Below are 13,222 nucleotides of genomic sequence, written 5' to 3'. Positions count from 1 at the left end.
AATCAATTCACATTGACAGTAACGGTAGATAATTTTGGTCCAGTTGAGAGAACCATCTGGCAGGGTTTTGAAGATGAACTTGCCATTCAAAAGATAATTTTCTTTATCCAGTTTAGCTAGCCATCCACAAGATTAGGTAAAATCTCTTCCTGATTTCTCAAACTATGAAGTGGACCAACGGTCATATTTATAGAACGTCCCTATGCGTCAAAAAAATTAGTGGCGTTAATATGAATTCCCGTTAACTTGTTATTAACGCGTTCATTTTGACAGCCCTAGTTTATTCACTCCTTGGTCTTAGGTAAAAATCTACTGTTATTTGAGACTAAGACAAACTGTGTAAAATTATATTTCTTATATCAATGCTGAATACAGAATAGGCAGAATAGGCCTGCAAGGCGGCTAAGGATTTCTGCTCCAAGTCTGCAGAGAACTATGCTTAGCCTCAGGGAAGATGAGGTCACACAGGTCAAACGCTCTACATTAGAGTATTTGAAGCACCAACCAATAATGACTACTTGCTAAGTGAGGCTCTAACAAGATTTGGAAGAAGCTAGCACAAGTTAGGTGGAAAGCTAGTTGGTGTGTTTTCATCTGGTCACTAAAATGGTAGACATGGCATATTCACTTTATAAGTGACAGCATGAAATTAGATTCTGTAAGCCTATATGTCATAAAACTGTAAAACCATGACAGAGGGGGAGCTGCTTGTGGCTGCGGGACAAAGCGACACAGCATCGTCTTTCCCTTGGACCCTGGGAGAGATGCCACTGGGTCAGGCAGTGACTCTTCTTTGCCATGCTTTCAAATTTGACCCAAGAAACAGGTGATATTTCCACTAAACTCATTATAAGGATTGATGCTATTCCAGCCTTTTATCTTTGTGTCCTTCTCTTGTTCATAATTCATGCTATGGTGGAGCCACAGGTCAGGTGTTGTGCATACCCACTTCTAAATCTCCTCTTGTAATGTGCATCGTGAGTCTACCTTTATCTTCCTACAAAGGCAAAGACATGACCTACTTGTCACTGCCTTTTACTGCTTTCATTTGGTTGGCTGGTTTCACTTCAAAGTTGAGACAGAATTGTATTTATTAATGCTTGCTCACTGATGTCAGGAGATATGAGAGTGTGCAAATATCGGGGGCTTCTGGGTAGATACGTGGTTGTCCCTGCAGTGGGCTTCCTGGCTTCTGTGCTCCGTGGGGGCTGCCGGTGGCCTGAGTCTTGGGGTCCTCTCTGCCTGCTTCTGATCGCTGGGGTTGGGGGGTGGGCCTATACAATCATAACTGAGCACGGTTCATGTGGGACCTGTTCCATGTGTATTGCATGTGAATGCACATGCAATACACACACACTCACACGCACGCACACACGCACACACACACACACACACACACACACACACACACACACACACACACACACACACACACACACACACAGTAAACTAACATTTAAATAATGTTGACTTCTGAGTCATTTATGAAAGTTTTGTTGTTTAAACACTGAATTACTAAACTGAGTAGTTGTGGTAGCAGTGGTTTATGTGGTGATCTGTGATAATATGTCTGTCCACTCGATGTCAGTGTTTCCATTTCAAATTACATTTGCACTCTGCTTGTAATGGTTGACATTACACAAAGTTTTAATAAATTATAGAATGTGTTTCTTTGGGATTCAGAAACCAAATAGATTTGTTTTTCATATTAGATTTCTGAAAGCTTCTTTATTTAGAAAGGTATACATATTGCTTTGATGGTCAGATATGGAGAAGCAATCATATGTATTTTTCACAATTTTAAGCTGGTCAGTTATCATCCATATTTCTGCTGTCATCCTGGATGTAACTTTTTCTTCTATCTTTTCATTTATCTCCCCTATTTGTCCACATCAACTTATTATGTTATGTCTAACTTTTTAGCGTTTAGTAAATTGACTTTTAGAGCAAAAAGTTCAACCTTAGTTTATAGGAAAATGTAATACCACCAATAGAAGTTCTGCATAATGCTTCCTTAGAGGAAATATTATGCAGGACTTTAAGCCTTTCATCTACCTTACATCATCAGATAGTCATGACTCTGGAAAATGGTAATTTGTATATCCTCAGAGTATCCAGATGACAGGCTGGATAATCTGTTTTCTTCTGTCTGCTTTGTCATTTGGACACCATTTTTATATTCAGACTAATGATCTCGCCTGGACCCTTCGTTACCTGCCATTTGAAGCTTGTTTAGCCATTGGCCTGGCTTTGTTTGGTTTGGTTTTGAGCCAAGAAGTCTTACATTACCTGCCTCAATTATTGTCTGATAGGAGTCATTATACCATATAAACAGTGACATCACTTACCCAAACTATATGCTGGAGACTTCCATGACCACAAGTAGTTTAGGTCGCCCAAACATAACTGCACCAGAGGGCATAACATATGACTACTTTTGTTGAAATGGTAGAGAACATCTTGCTACAGACAATACTTTCTCCAACATTAGAAGCACAAAAGATGGATGTCTGCTTTACGTAGCCAGGACCAAGAAAAAAATTATACCCTTTTTCTATTCTAAGATTTCACAAATCATGACATATAAAAGTAGTACGGTGCTTAACATGTCTTAAAATAAGGGAGATACAACCCTAGATGAAAAACAAAACATCACATGTTGCACTCTGTCATTACTTATTTAACAAAATCTATGTTAAAATAAAGACACAGTGTTTACAAAAACTAAGCCAAACCTAATGCCTCCATGGGAATTAAGAGGGTGAATAGCAGCCAGGTCCTGCAAATTGCACTTGATTAATTGATCATCTGCATGTGTGAGTACTTCTATAAAAGCAGAGGTTTTGGCACTTTGTTGGTGTGGAGCATTCAGGTGTGTTTTAACACAATGTCAATGAAGAAAAACATCAATGGTGAGCTTAGAGAAGCAATTGTTGCTGCCAGTCAATCTGGAAATGGTTATAAAGCTATTTCTAAGCAATTTGGAGTCCATCATTCTGCAGTGATTATTCACAAGTGGACAACTTTCAAGACAGTTGCTAATCTTCTCAAGAGTGGACGTCCCAGCAAGTTCACCTTAAGGTCAGACATGCAGTGTTTAGAGAAACTGCAAAAAACCCAAGACCTACATCTCAGACTCTACGGAACTCATTTAGAATGTTACATGTTGAAGTTCATAACAATACTGTTAAAGATACAATACTGAGAAAGACTGAATAAGTATGTTTTTTTTTTGGAATGGTTAAAAGGGAAAGCTTAGGTTGTAAAGTTGCATCTTAACAAATAACAAGAGCTCTGGAACAATGTCCTTTGGACAGACAAGACCAAAGTGGAGGTGTATTATCATAATGCACAAAACTATATTTGGTGAAAACCAAACACAGCATATTAGCATAAACACCTCATACCAACTGTCAAGAACAGTAGGGGAGGACTGATGAGTTTGGCTTTTTTTTCAGCCCCAGGACCTGGATAGCCTGCAGTCATTGAGTTGTCCATGAATTCCTCTGTATACCAGTCAAATGGAGTAAAATGTGAGGCCATCTGTCTTACAACTGAAGCTTGACTGAGATTGGGTCTTGCAACAGGACAATCCCAAACATAGCAGCAAATCTACAACAGAATGACATGAAAATTAAAAAAAGTCAAGATGGACAATGTTGTCCTTGACCATCGGACCATGTTTTAGCATGTGCATTATAATCAGGTGCGCCTTATGTATGGGTTAAGTACAGAAATGGACCCCATAACTGAGGGTGCGCCTTATAACGTGTATATTTATAATGTATATTTATAATGAGGTGTTCCCCAGGGGGCAGTTCTTGGTCCCATCCTCTTCATCCTCTACCTCACTCCCCTTGGTCACGTCATCAGCCATCATGGTCTTTCATTTCACTGCTACGCCGACGACACAAATGTCAATGCCACTGCTGCATCCCCACCGTCATCATCGTCATCCTCCCTGTCTCAACTCACCACCTGTTTGGAGGAAATAAAGGCATGGATGGGGTACAACTTCCTCCAACTAAACAGCTCTAAAACCGAAGCCATCCTGGTTGGTACTCCTCACCAAACCAAATCATCACCAATAACCAACATCACCTTTTCTGGCTCCAATATCCCTCTCTCATCATCAGTCACAAATCTTGGCGTAAAAATGGACCCCCAACTCACCTTTATTTCCCATATCAACCATCTCTGCAAGACCTCCTTTTATCACCTCCGAAACATCTCCAAACTCCATCCCATTCTCTCCCTCTCAGATGCTGAAAAGCTCATCCATGCCTTCATCTCCTCCAGACTGGACTATTGTAATGCACTTCTCATCGGGATCCCTAGTAAGAGCCTTCAGAGGCTCCAACACATCCAAAACTCTGCAGCTAGGATCCTGATGAGAGTTCACAAATATGAGCACATCACTCCCATCCTCCACTTACTCCACTGGCTTCCTGTCTCCACCAGGATTGAGTACAAAGTTTCCCTCCTCACACACCAATGCGTCTATGGACATGCCCCCCTCTACCTCAAAGAACTCCTCCATCTACAAAAAACAATCCGTTTCTCTCGCTCCACTCTCTTAAATTTCCTCCACCCACCCAGAACCAAGCTCAGGACCATGGGAGATAGAGCTTTCTGTGCTGCTGCCCCACGCCTGTGGAATGCCCTCCCTGACACCCTGAGGACACCACAACCCACTGACTCTTTTAAAAGGGGCCTAAAGACATTTCTTTTTAGCAAAGCATATGGTCCCCCCTCTTAGATGTCTGCCAAATTCTTTTTACTTTTATACTGAACTGCTTACTTGTTTTTCTTTTCTTTTTTAAACTGTAGCCCTTTGAGATCTTGCGATGTAAAGAGCACTACAAATAAAATGTAGTAGTATTATTATTATTATAATCAGGTGAGCCTTATAGTGCGGGAAATACGGTACCTCAAGTCATTGCTCCAAAAGGTCTTCAAGCTTTTAAATTATGTGTATACTTAATTTTCACACACTACTCCTGTATTTTGGCTTTGCTCTTGTTAAATTAATGACATGGTGAAACATATATTTTGTATTTACATAACTGTGCAAAATTCACATGAAAACCTGATAAGGACAAGATGTTTTTTTTCTATCATGTCCTGATACATAAAACATAAGACTAAGAAAAACAAATGCTGACTGTTGGCAGGAATGAGATATAAACAGTGACCTCCAATTTAGACTTTAAAAAGCTCTTGAATTAGTGCACCAAATGTCTTTTCCTCCAACCTTTTTTTTTTTTTTTTTAAATGTGAGAGGACAGTTCACATTCTGAAAAATATAGGTAATAAATCTGTATTGTTGTACTGCCTTGGTTACCTACGTAACCAGGATTAGATTATCCTTCACTGTAATATTTATCTTTCCTTGGAAAATCTGGAAATCTGTATTGTGCCTGGCTGGTAAATTACAGTAATCAGATCAGAACATCAAGTGTGTTGTTTCTTGCCAAAAGTCTGTTGCCAATTTTCACATAGAAAAGTGTCATGATTTTCCAGTGAGAAAGAGTGTTGAGCCTTCTGGCTCCCACAGAAAAGTCAGTTTACACTGCCAGATGGTGTGTAAACTCCCACTGGACAGAAAATAAATTTATACAAATACACTATACAGAACTTGTTTTACTCAAATTAAATATACCATACTAAATGTAAATACCCAAAGATGTAAAAGGCCTTGAATCCACAAAGAAATCTATTTGGTAATAAAAATTAAGTGGTAATTGATCTGGCAAAAATTCAGGCAAGCAGTGTTTTTTTTAACCTTGAAAATTTATTATAGAACGCACAAAAAGTGACAACAGTAACATAAGTAATGTCTGTATGTGATGCATGTTCTCTATTTAAGATGTTTTTAAGCACGTGTCTGTTTACTTGATGCCTCTGACTATTGTAAGTCACTTGTGTATGTAAGAGACAAACAATTATGTAACAGAAATAATGGTATACAGGCAGTGCGCACATACCAGAGTGTGTTCATGTGCACACAGAGGTTGTATAAGTACATGAGTCTTCTCTGGAGTCATGAGTAACTGTCCATCTTGTGACCAGTAAGTGTGACTCACTCCTATTCTAAATGTTTCCATCTTGTCACCTCAAAGGCAAAACCATCGAGTCCCGTCACCATCTGGACAGTAAGGGCCCTCCTGGGCTTCCCACAGCATGTCCCTGATTCAAAGACTTTGACTAAAGGATGTTGTTGCAAAAGCACCAATATATGACTGGCCTGATTTTTTTTTCTTCTTTTTCCTGGATCTGGCGCTTGAAGTTTCTGTCTCCTTCCATGAATAAAAAAGGTGAAATTGCTCACAAACACATCAGACAGTAGTAATAATGTAGTCACGCTGTCTAATAGGCATGAAATGGCTTTGATGAAAAGCAGTTCCTGTAGAGTGAAGTTAGTTGAAAAAGGGTTCATGAAGCAGCCTGATTCAAGCTGCACAACATTTTTATGTGTGATGTGATGGGGCCTTCTTGTCTTCTCATCAATTTGGTCTTTGACTGGAAAAGTTACTTTTCAGTATGAAAAAAAAAAAACTCACATAGATGTCAATTCTAGATCAGATATGTGGCTTGCAGGATGTAGATGGATCATTCATAAAATTAAAGCCACTGACGGGTAAAGTAAATAACATGGCTCATCTTGTTAAATTACAATGTTCTTCTGGGAACTTGCCTGCTGTCTAAACATTTTTTAAAGAAAAGCCAGCCAAACCCCCACCCCACACACTCATGCAACATCAGCTGTCTACACAGACAGTGGGCTCTGAAAAACTGCTTAGATTCTTCGTAAAAACGACATGAAAATGAATGTGAGGTTTTTACTCAGCCTCCATACTATTCAGATACGAATCTCATGACATCTTTGGAAAGCATGCCCGATCTACAAAGACCTGACCCAATGACATACAGGGTCCAAAGGATAAACTCCCTCTACCAACCACACCAGCACACCCTTGAATGCTCTTTGCCCACACCATGACTGGTTAGAGCTCTTTTGACAGCATGAGGAGGACCTGCTCAATATGAGGTGGTCAGAATCTTATTGCATGTTAAATTTGAAAATATTGCGTGCCAGTTTTTAACTGTCCACTCAAGACCACAAAACTTAACAAAACAATGAAAGTGGTTTTAATTAAGAGCAAACATCAAACAGGGTTTTAACTTGCCTTTTCAGCATTCATTCAAGTAGTTCTCTCAGAAAGTTCTCTTCGAGGCCTCAAGTTGACCTCTTTCATTTCCCAAGTTCTTTTCAAACTGAGGAAACAGGTATGTGAAGATATTGCTGTCATTTTACTGTCTTCTCCGGTTTCGTGGTCAATACTTTAATTTTCAGAGCTGTCAAGAGAAACCCAAAACTGCTGATAGGCAGCCTTGACGATTCAATACTGTCTTTGGGCCAAGAACAGTATGTCCTAGAGGGGTATTTGTTTATGCTGGCAAGAATGGCTTATAATTATGTTTGTAGACTATGCGGCCTCTAGTGGTCCTGAGAGCAGTTGGATTTGAATCGTATAATTAGCTGTACATAAAATTTGGCAGTGTGGTCACACTGTAAAAAGAATTTATTTTAACTGTTACCATGATCTTTTTCTACCCATAACTAACTATTATTAGGAAGTGACAATAGTGTTTTAGTATAGTGTTGTCGTGTAACTAAGAAGTGAAAAAGCTGTGGTCTTGAACTTTTGTCTTGAAGGACTGAAAGGGCTATGTGTTGCCACAGCGTTACAATGTTGGCTTGGCCCCTAAAGGTTTGGGAAAGAAAGCCTGGGCTGGTTGGAGGCTTGCTTGTGTGCTTGATTAAAACCAAATCGTGTTCTGTGCAAGGAGGAGATGAGCTTAATTTTAGAAGCTGGTGCCATCTCATGTCATATTCTTTATAGCTGGAGTAGAACTCTAAGCTGATATAACTAGCTTTCTGAAACTGGTTTTGCTGGATGGCAGTTGCTGAAGTTTGTGAAGATGAGGATATCTGACAAAGTTGAATGCATCCATGGCTCAGAGAGCATAGCTTTATCACTTGTGGAGTACATTTGACAATATGATAGAGTGAGGGTCTGAATCCTTTTTTTTTCTAAGCAATAAATTTATTAATTTTTGTTTACATAGTTCAACAAAAATCTAACCAGGGACAGAACACATTAAAACTGTCCAAACACCATCATCTCAAATACATTTTAAAATTCCCATCTTTAAAGTAATACAATACATGACAATGACTTTAACAGGGGAAAAAAAGAAAACTTACATAAAGTTATTATATTATTATATATATATTGTTGTGTTTTTACTTATAGATGTTAAATTTAGCATTGTCCTGCTAGGTTCGATGCAAAACTACACCATTAAGTTTTTTTTTTACTTTGAACCTTGTGTCCTACAGTCTTGGGTCAGAATATCGTAAACCTTGGAACCAGTGAACTGGGACCCTTGAAAAACAAGTGTGTCCACCACAAGGTTTTTATGCCAATAAAGTATTTACAGAAATGATAATGAATAGTAAAATACAAAATATACTTATAAACAGCCAACTACAAGCGGCACAGTGGTGTTGTGGTTAGCACTGTTGCCTCACAACAAGAGAGTTTCAGGTTTGAATCCTGGCTGGGGCCTTTCTGTGTGGAGTCTGCATATTCTCCGCGTGTATGCATGGGTACTCCAGCTTCCTCCTTCAGTTTGATGTGTACTCCCCTTACCCCCTCCCCAGACAATCAACATGTTCTAAAGCCCTGTAACAGATGGTTGCACTAAAGGTTGGCTGAGTTGGGGTGGGGGTTGGCCTAAGGTCAGACTGGGGCACAGAGGTGTTTGGGATTGTTGTGACATCCAGTCTGCCTGTCAGTATGCAGGTGGATGAGTCACATGCAGCCATGTAGCCTCACACCCGTCACCATCCTAAAGAGAGGGCCTTGATTGTGGGTCAAGAAGCTGAGATGGAGGAATTCAGTGGTCATCCCAGAAGGGCTTACTCAGCACTACCTACATCTGCTCTGGAAAATGGCAGTGTTAATCTGTGGAGAGGGGGTGGAAAAGGACTGATAACCATGAACAGTGTGTTATATGACCCGTGTGACTTTTGACCATTTAGTTTATTGAAGATTTGATATTCCTTATAACCACACCAGTTATCTTCTGGTTACTTGCACAGTGATTTTGTTACATGATGCTGCAGTCATAAAATTAGGACTTTAATAGAGCAGAGTGACACATAGTCTTAATTGGCTGAATTTTCTTTGCATTAAGAAGCCTTATAACCTGCATTTGTGAACAGGGGTGAGTCACTGCATACCTGAAGTAGAGGATTTAAGCATTTTGGGAACTTGTTTATGAATGATGGAGAACGGAGTGGGAGAATAACAGACAAATTGGGATGGACTATGCACTGATTCTGACGCTGTCCCAGTCTGTCTTGGTGACAGAGAGCTGAGTCAAAATGAGATGCTATCAATTTACTGGTCAATCACACTTACATGCAGTGATTTCCATGACAGAATCATTCGTTTTTAATGAAATTCACGAACACCCAATATCAATTTTTGTCTTTTGTCTTTTTGTGATATTATATTCAGTAGATGGGGAAATACTCAGTCTTAACAATTTTACATTTAGGAACAATTTTCTGACATTGCTTTAAAATTACACACAATTTTTGCAGATTGCTAATCCCATGTCTATCTTTATTTTTTTTTGAGTGACTCTGATTCTTGAAAGTGTCTTTTTATACCCATTCAATTTACTGACATATTGCCAATTACTTGAACTAGTTTCAACATGTTCCTCCTTCTATTTCTTTTTAGTACCACTTACTTTTCCAGCCTTTTTCCCCCTTCCAATTTTTTTAAACGTGTTGCTGCCATCAAGTTCAAGATGAGACATTAGTTGTTGTTTTTCTATTCATTGATTTTTAAATTGATTTTTAAATTTTATAATGAACAGAACATAGGGAGTAAACAAAAACAACAACAAAAAAACACCCCAAATTAACAAGTGCAGTAGTACATAGATAAATGTGTACAAAGATATACGTTTAAAAAACAAATCAAACAAAAAAAAACAATAAATAGATGCAGAAAACAGTGTGTAAAGTGTTTACAAGAACATATAGTATTGAGGAATATGCCAGGAGACGTGTAAATGAGCAGCATAGAAAAAAAGTTTTTTTTTCCTCTTTCAGAGACAGATGATGAATTAACATGACTGTAAGAAGGAGTGCAATGGTTCCCAGAGCTTCCAGAATTTTACAGATTTGTGATTGAGATCATTAGTCAGTTTCTCAAGCGGGATAAGGGCTTATATCTGTAATATCAACATGTCGACTGTAGGGACCCGAGGAGTGAACCACACAACAAAATGCATTTTTTAGCCAGAAATAAAAGAATCATTAGCAGTGACTCAGTATCAGTGTCCGAAAGATTGTCTGCAGTCTGGTTCAAAAGACAGTGACCTTCTGAATTAAAGAATGAAAAAGTTTGAATGTGGTCACATGACCAAAACAAATTAATGAATGTAAATGTATACTTTACATTTACAGCAGAGATTGGAGTTATCAGGGAACATTGTCTGGAGGCGAACAGGAGTGTAGAGGTGCATTTTGGAAAAACTTTGTTGCAAACCCTGTTCCCAGTTACTGGGCTTAACCTCACCTACAGATCACGTTCCCACATGTGTTTCAAAGAGTCGTAGTCTGAAGAATCAGAGTAAAGTAATGAGACATAAATTTTGGTAATCTGATATTTCAGAGATTTGGCAAAAACCACAATGTTTTCCAGCTGAGACAGCTCCATGCGGATTCCTCCTGTCCTCAAACGAGACAATATAAAGTGGCCAATTTGAAGATATTTATATAAATCTTCATGGTGAATATTAAAGTCAGCATTAATTTGCTCAAATGAGTCTAGAGATCAACAAGTCTGCGAAATCAGACAGGCCTCATTCCATTAAACCAATACTCCTGATCTGTGCAGGTAGGTCAGGGTTCAAAGCTAAGGGATGGTATGGTAGATAACATAGGCAGGTATTTCCTCACATCCCTCCAAACCAGTAGTGTATTGTAGACGATTGTATTATTCTTTAGAAGAATCAATTGATCTATATAATTGATAAAGGGGAGAGAGTTAAGCCTTCTGGGATAACAGGAATGGGATTCGAGACTCGAGAATATTTTCTCTTCAGAAACCAGTTTGGCATAGTTTTAAGTTGTGCTGATCAGTAATAAAATTGTAAATTTGGCAGAGAGAGGCCTCCCAGATCCTTCGGTTTAGTAAGTTTAGAAAACCCTTTGGTGTTTGTTGTTCCAAATATAGCGAGAAATAGGAGAATTCAGAGATTTAAAAAAAGTAGTGGTCAAGTAGCCTGGGAGATTTTGAAATAGATAGTTCAAGCGAGGAAGAATATTAATTTTAATGGTGTTGAGCATTTATTGAGCATTCCAACTTTTTTGGATCAGCCTACTGATGGATTACAAATCAAAGAAAGGTTTAGGCCCAACACACATCTGTGGTATGTTCAGAGAATATAAACCTAGCAGAGCTCTTAGATCCAAGGACTCAGGTCAGCTGGTCCAGTCCAGAGTACAGACTAAACATGGAGAAGCAGCATTTAGCTGTTAAAGTCAAAATCAAAAGTCAAAGTTAAATTTATTTGTATAGCACATTTCATGTGCAAAACAATTCAAAGTGTTATGCTGCAAACAAGTGGAACAAACTTATTTTACATATTTGAAATGCTTTTTCTGCTCCCCGCTGCAATGCTTTTATTTTATGTAAAGCACTTTGAATTGTTATTGAATTTAATTAAATTTTCTATTTTATTGAGCATTCCAACTTTTTGGGATTTTGGGTTGTATTATTAAGATTCTGATTATTATTACAGTGCACAAAATTGTGCACTTTTTTGAGACAAACCCTCATCAGGCTCTAAGTTGATATCAGTGGTTTCAATCTTCTCAATAACTATTACATGCATTACTATGAAATTTTGTTGGCACATTGTTGCACTCAAGATTGTTACAGTTTTGGTGTTGTTTCTATTCCCACACACACATCAAGTTTTTTTAGGTACAGGTAAACACCACCTCAGAAGAGCATATGAAGTTTTTTGCATTAGTTGAGGATTTTATGGCTTATAATTTACATTTAATCTTGGATGGCTCAGTGATGCGAGAGGACACAGCAATGTTGCCTTCTGGTTTGACTCTTGTCTTGGGTTTTCTGAGCTGAATTTGCATGTTCTCCTGATGAGAACTAGGGAGTGTATGTGAGTACGGTTGTTTGTGTTATTTGTCTCTCTGATAGACTGATATCATGTCCAGGGGATACAAATTAGAAAGGAAATAGCTGTACACCTAAGTATGTACATCAGTATGTGAAAAGTAGTTCCTAAAAGGTCTGTCACGATCTGTAACTGTACCATTTCTCATAGAACAAGATTAGACATTTGTATTGTTGTTGCCAAAACAGGTGAACCTTCGTGGGCAGATTTAGTGTCACAAAGTGCAAATTCCTTTATTACACTCAGAGTCCAGGTGAGGAAAACCGAAAAAATCATGGCATTTAGTTTCAAAGCTGAAAGAACAACATCCTTGTCATGCCTACAAAGTCTCTAGACTCTGATCACTGCCCAGTTCAGAACCCGGGTATAAACTCATGTCTTACCATACCAGAACTTGCATCCTCTCTGGCCCTGTCCCCTGCTTACAAAGCCCCCTTCCTTATAATTGAAATCTATTACACTGATATGGATTAGTGTATTTTGTTGCAACTTTCTTTCCAATATCAGGGCATGCTGCTAATGTATCCAAAGTCCAAACAAAATGAAAAATGAAACTTCCTGACATTACAAATTAGTCAAAACTGGGTCAGTACTTTTCCCGTACAAACAAAAAAACCTGATGCCGACCCGTGCTGTGTATCTGACAGAGGCAGAAGAAGTTCCACTTTCACTATTTATCTAACACAAATAGCTACACGGAAACAAAAAAATTGAGTTTTCATTAAAATGTATCATCAGCAACAGGTAATAGGGGAGTGTGACTAAAGTGTTGACAGGAGCTGGAGAAGACTAGGATCTTGTGTTTAATTTGCCTACTTTTCTTTCATATCATGCAGAACCGGCATGATATGGCCAAGTAGTTAAACTGACCTCCATTTGAAAGCACATTAGGGTAATGGCAGGACTAGATTTGGGACTGGGAGGTCAG

The sequence above is a fragment of the Leuresthes tenuis genome, unplaced genomic scaffold, assembly GCF_036924035.1.
Source record: "Leuresthes tenuis unplaced genomic scaffold, fLeuTen1.0.hap1 SCAF_12, whole genome shotgun sequence".
Taxonomy (NCBI): domain Eukaryota; kingdom Metazoa; phylum Chordata; class Actinopteri; order Atheriniformes; family Atherinopsidae; genus Leuresthes; species Leuresthes tenuis.
The sequence above is the reverse complement of the archived record's forward strand: the minus strand, read 5'-3'. Positions refer to the sequence as shown.